This window comes from Glossina fuscipes, unplaced genomic scaffold, assembly GCF_014805625.2.
Source record: "Glossina fuscipes isolate IAEA_lab_2018 unplaced genomic scaffold, Yale_Gfus_2 2, whole genome shotgun sequence".
NCBI classification, from domain to species: Eukaryota; Metazoa; Arthropoda; class Insecta; order Diptera; family Glossinidae; genus Glossina; species Glossina fuscipes.
Window position 1 is genome coordinate 653854 of NW_023998416.1, and position 6000 is coordinate 659853.

At 33.3% G+C, this 6000-nt stretch overlaps 1 protein-coding gene across 1 annotated transcript in view; it reads left to right on the plus strand.

The window, feature by feature from the left end:
- Positions 1 to 6000, plus strand: part of LOC119634189 (neuronal acetylcholine receptor subunit alpha-7) — a 293482-nt gene that overhangs the window by 23254 nt on the left and 264228 nt on the right. The window contains exon 2 of the mRNA XM_038028209.1: positions 5696 to 5744. The gene's annotated coding sequence lies outside the window, so the exon portion shown is untranslated. The remainder of the gene's footprint in view (positions 1 to 5695; positions 5745 to 6000) is intronic.

Genomic DNA, 6000 nt, shown 5'->3' on the forward strand with positions numbered 1-6000 from the left:
TGCAACGCTTTCTTATATAAGTCTGGACTTGCAGGCTGAATACGTGGCCAGCCATCAGAGAGCAAGCCTAAACCAAATGAAATAATGATTTCCAATCGATTGACGTAATAAAAGGTTTGTCTAACTTAATTAACTAACTAACACAAATGACGTAGAATATAGTTACGCAAAACTAGACAATGTTTATTTTATTGCTTTTATGTCAAGCAGCAGCTATGGTTTTAGATAAACTTAGCAAACCTCAGAGCGCTCTCGTTCACTGAGAGTTCCTAAATGAAGCTCAGTCAAATGTTTTTAAATCAAGATTAAGTAATAATTCGCCTGAACTCTACTTTTGGAAACAAGGAAAAAACAGTTCACCAAAATATATTGTGATATGATTATGTAAATTGCTGCGAGAGTATTATATGAACATAAGACATCATATGCTCCTAAAGAAGTTTACTTAGTACAGCATATCTGGAAATATTCAAATAATATAATGCAAAGACTATTTATTACCTTAGAAGGCGGGTTTTTAATTTTCAGTTTTCAGCTAATTACGGTTGAATTTGGGGTGTAATTAAGCAGGGACAGAAGAGGAAGACATGAGCATAGACTTGGTACTCCGGACAAAGGTTTGAGACTTGCACACAAAGGAAGAGCTACAGCTGGCTGCACTTACATCGATTTCGCTACTCATTCCCATTAAGAATGGAAAGAGTTTTTACGAAATCTCATTAGGAAAAAATAGAGAGATGAATAGGGAGAATAGATAGATTTCTATGGATTACTTTTTGAGTTTTACTGAAACTGTGAACAAACGTTGAATAAATTTAATGTGCACCCTCTTTTGGAAAGAAGGACAAGGAAGTTACTTGCTTGGCCATGAAATGGGCATAGCTTCGTTTCGATTGAAAGCGCACAAAGCTCTGCAAAGGAAACATGCTGTGTAAGCGGAACTTTCGATAGCTTTGCATAACTATGACGCACACATAAATGCCAGCTGCGTTCATTTCTAAATTTGGTCTCGGATTGTTAAGTAAAACACTTTCTCTACATTTGTTTCTAATACCGCTCAAGTAGGGTCATGCGGATGAATTGTGAATTTTATTTACAAAAGCGGCTATTGATAGAAGGCTTTATAAAGTTGAAAGAACTTTTTCATATATAATTATTATATACAGCTATGTAAAAATTTTTATAAACGGAGTCTTAGGGGTTTTGTTATTACAGAGATCACAGATGTTAAGTTCTCTGCTCGACTTCCTTCGGCTAATGTCACTACTAACCAGTCAGTTATGTAATCTATTTCTAGAGATCTCTACCGTAATTAAAATTAATTAATTATAGATGACTTGTGCGCATATGTCCACTCGTCGAATGCAAGAGAAATCGTCCCATAATAAATTTTGAGCAAAAATCGAAATAAAACGAATAAAATTTCTTTATTATTAGATGAAAAATTCACGACTTACCCTTGAAGAAGCCATTCTTAAAAGCCATAAAATTCATAAGCAGTAAACCTCAAAGAAAAAAGTTCATTTTTCTATAACGTAATGCAAGGAGAGTGCTCAAGTACCAGACATTTTCTTCTTATAGCGCTTCTTTATCCTTTGTCTTGCTAATGTTTTATACGCATTCCATAAAATCTTGTCCTTATATTATCGTGCTCGTAATATTTCATTTCACGTGACGTGTACACATCGCGGACGCACCAAATCTCCTTTGTTTGAACTATGTGTTCCTTATCGAATTACTGGCTTTTTTAAAATTCAAACAAGCAACGTACGCAACATTTCTTAAATCTTATGTCTTTACTTCCGCACATACCCAATTTGTTCTTTTATTATTTATGAGGAATTTATGTTATGGATTTTGTTTTACGATAAGAACAAGTAAGTTATCGGATATCGTCGTTTGCTTTTAAGATTCCATTTTTAACAAATTGACGCATTTTTTTTTTTTTCATTTCCATTGAATTGATCGTATATGCGAATTTCATAACATTCGTAGCCACGCGGGAGCACTTAATATGTGCAGTCAATGGAACCTAATCATGTTAATAGAATATACGATATAATTCCTTGTACTAGGATCTCTAAGAAAATTTTTTAATTATATAATAAGTGGGAAAATTATATTTGCTGGGTCCTTTTTATCTATGACTTTTGTATTCAATTCACTTCTTTTTTTTTTCAAAAAGAAAGATGTTCTCTCACTACGTTACACTGTGGACGCGCATTTTTCCAATGCTAATCAATGTGCAACAACTTCCAATTTTCGCCAAATTTCTAATCGAACCAATGGAGTGTTTACCACGAGCAGATAGACAGGCGGACAGGACAGGAGAACATACCTAAATCATTTCAGAGTTTGATGCCGCTTCCTTCTGCCAAACCCATGGCTGAATAAGTACCCCCATCCCCCTCCCCATCAATCTGGATATTGATAAATTTTAGCAAGATCACAGGATAGTAACCCTATACGGATCCTTGCAAAGTGTAGATAATATCAGGGCTAAGTTTATTTTATCGCTCGAGCAGATCATAATCTGCATGCTTGAAAGAATCTTTGCAACACTTAATTTTATGCGCGTACAAATGCTTCAAAGGGTTAAGATATATCTTGCTAATAGCAATTTACACCAAACCTTCAAAAAACAAAAATTGTTCTAACAATTTATAACAAAAAATGTTTTTGCTTTTTTTGCTTTAAATTGAAACATAAATCTTCTGGAATTTGTCTGTCATCTAAATTACCATATAAGCGTTTTACGGCCATGTATTTATTTCGCTTTTTGCCAGTTTCCCTCTAGCTTTGCCTATCCACTCTCTCAGCTTCACACTCAATAGAATATTTTTTTATTTCGCTTAGATGTGTTTTACAAATAAAATTTTTCAAATTTACGAAGCGTACTGTAAACTGTTATAAACAAGGATAAAGACAAACGGGAGAAAGGCAAATGAGTTGAAACTGAAAGGCATAGAAAAACTGTTGCTCTGGTTAGATCTGCAGGCAATAAACGAATGAATTATAATAAAGAATTCTTGTGCTTGGCAATGTCTTCTTCAACAATGGCACGATATTTTTTAATTTTTTTTTTTTTTTTTTTGACACAATTACGTTATTTGCTAAAGAAAGTTATTAAGATTTTTCAAAAACGCGATTTTTTAAATTATTTTTCGTCTCGATCGGCTTGAAAAGGAAGCTCATAAGAAAATTATTTTCGCCCTACGATCTGTCTTCATAGCTCCTTTGTTGCAAAAATTTTCAGTGAATTCAATCATTCTAAGTAAATTTTTTTTTTATGATCGATCCCAGTTAGGAAACAGCCAAAGTGCTGAGCTTTTAGTGCATTTATTACAAATTTTTTAAACTTCTCAGCACACAAAAGCAACATATAGATAATGTTTAATCTTCTTCTTTTTGTTGTTTGATTCTGAATCTAAGGGGAACGGATACAGCGGAACTGATGCAACATTCTACGTTGATGAAGATGGATAAAATAAATATCGTATCTACAAGTATCACTTAAGCCTCATTAAACCTCTTTTTCTTAAAACAATTCTTTCCTTCTCTTTGATATAAATTATCAAAGATTGCGCCTCGTTGCCAAGTACAGTTTATTTTAATGAGTGAGTGTCTAGGTCAAAAAGGTTTTCGGCGCTGATTTTCATCATAAAACTTTAAAGAATTAGAAATTGTTGTCATATCAAAGCTTATCTTACTTACGAAGATCTATGGGAAAGAAATTTCAAAAACTTGTCTTATCCCAATTTTTCATATTCATTTTCTATATCAAAATATTTTTCGCCTATTTTTGTCGTAGAATATTGAATATGAAAACGTTGTTCTACATAAAAATTTTTTTATTAATTTATTTTTTTTTTTTTAGGGTGTAATTCGATTAGTTACCGCCTTTGTGTCGCCCCGACATAATATTAGTATACCGAATTTCATCAATGCATTTCAGAAATTGTAATACAACATCTAGCACAAATATACATAAATAGACAACAGGCAGACGGATGAACAACCTTCAGGTACTGGCTTAACAATTGGCGGACCGATGGTCAAACATATAGCCAATCTTAAATCGATTCCGATACCTTTTTTTTATATTAATCGTTCTATCGTAAGCCTTCCTGGCTGTTACATACACCTGCACACACTTCATATATTTCATACCACAAGTGGTGTAGGGTAAAGTAATTCATTTTCATCATGGACTTGCTGTTAGTAACCTGGTTACTCAATTTTTCTCTAGAATAGTTGGCAAGCATGGAACGCTCTTGACTGACGGCTTTAATTCGGAAGCAAGAATAGCACATGAAAACATGATCTGCTAAATAAGCAACCAATTTTCATTAGCATAAACACAATTAGTGTAATGTATTTGGCTTAACTCTATGCTTTGCTTATCAACATAGTAATTAAGTCGCGAATTGACGGCATTTATTGAGAATAATTTCGCCAAGCAAATTATCGTATTATAGCGACTAATAAACGTCGCAGATATTTTTATAACAAGAAACGTACGATTCAACCGCACCATCTGCATGAACTACCTGTAATTCGAAAATATTGGCGAGTTGGAGAGTTTTCCCTTCAACGATACATTGAAATGAAAAGTGACACCCATCGTTGGGAAGGGTTTTGTAACGAAAGTTTTTTAATATGATTTACGCTGTGAACTTACGATGTGTGATGTTTATTTTTCTCTGTTGTTTTCTTTATTTTTCTTCCGTTTTTCCCTTTTTTCATCCTTTACTTTTTAATGCCCAAGGTTGTCTTCTACACGTACGTGAGTAGGGACAGGGAATTGACGAACGGGGAACCGGTAAAAGTCTTTATCAATCAAGCAGTCGCACGGGAACCGTAATTAAAATACAACCCTTTTGGCGGACGCCTTTCTCCACCAGCAAATATAAGAGGCCGTGAGCAAAGCCTTGAAGTTTTCACCCATTCACTCGTGTTACATCAATTCTCTCCCCATTAACTGCGTAGCATGTACACATCTATTCACCGATAATTAGAAAATAACGATTATTGTTCTAAGAGTAATTAAACCTTAACGAAAAAAAAAATGAGAACTTAAAAAACCTTAAGATATAGTCTACTGTACTGGGAATTGAACCCTCGGGGCTATGGCAACTTGATAGTCCTTTTTCCTACCACGATAGACGGTCTTTCTTGAATTAACACCGACCTATGGGCGAAATGTCTCGTGAAATGTTCGCCGAAAAGCTCAGGTACGGAAAAATTTTCAGAATCAATAAATTGACCCCGTCTCCAAAAGCCTGACGCTATTCTCCTTTTACGCCTGCTCCTTGTATTTTTAATTAGCACGAAAACAAAATGAATTCTATACGGCCGGGAAATGTTTTTTGTATAGGATGTTGAATTGATTGCTCGTTCTTCGAAACGACGAGAAAAGATCATAACGACGAGAATAGCTTTTGTAGAAGAATATCCTTTTTATACGAATAAATGATAGAAAGTTGTGCAGTTGAATATAACATAGATATTACTATGCAAATCGCCGTATGTAAGGATTAAGGCTAAGCTAATAAACAGTTTAATTAGAGATATTATGAAATAAAAAAAATAAATAAATTATTTTCTTTTATTGTTGTTGTAATTAAAGACTAATATTTTTATAAAACCGCTAAAATTAACCATATTTTGTTTTTGATCTTGTTTATCTTTTTAGATATTATAGAAAGCGTAAATCATAGAAGCGCAACGACGCCTGCTTATTGGTAAAGGCATTAAAGTCCATTATAATTGAAATAATCCCCAAATGAAGTGTTCATTCAATTGCTAATAAATAAATGATTCGTTTCATAGAAAAATTAAAATTTTAACATAAATTCTAAATTATAAATATTTTCAGTGTACATATATACATATATATAAATAAAAAATTTCATAAATAAATTTATTAAAAGCATTTACAAACGATTCACTCATGCATTATGCAAACACATGTTTTTACTTTGCAAAAACTCATGTACG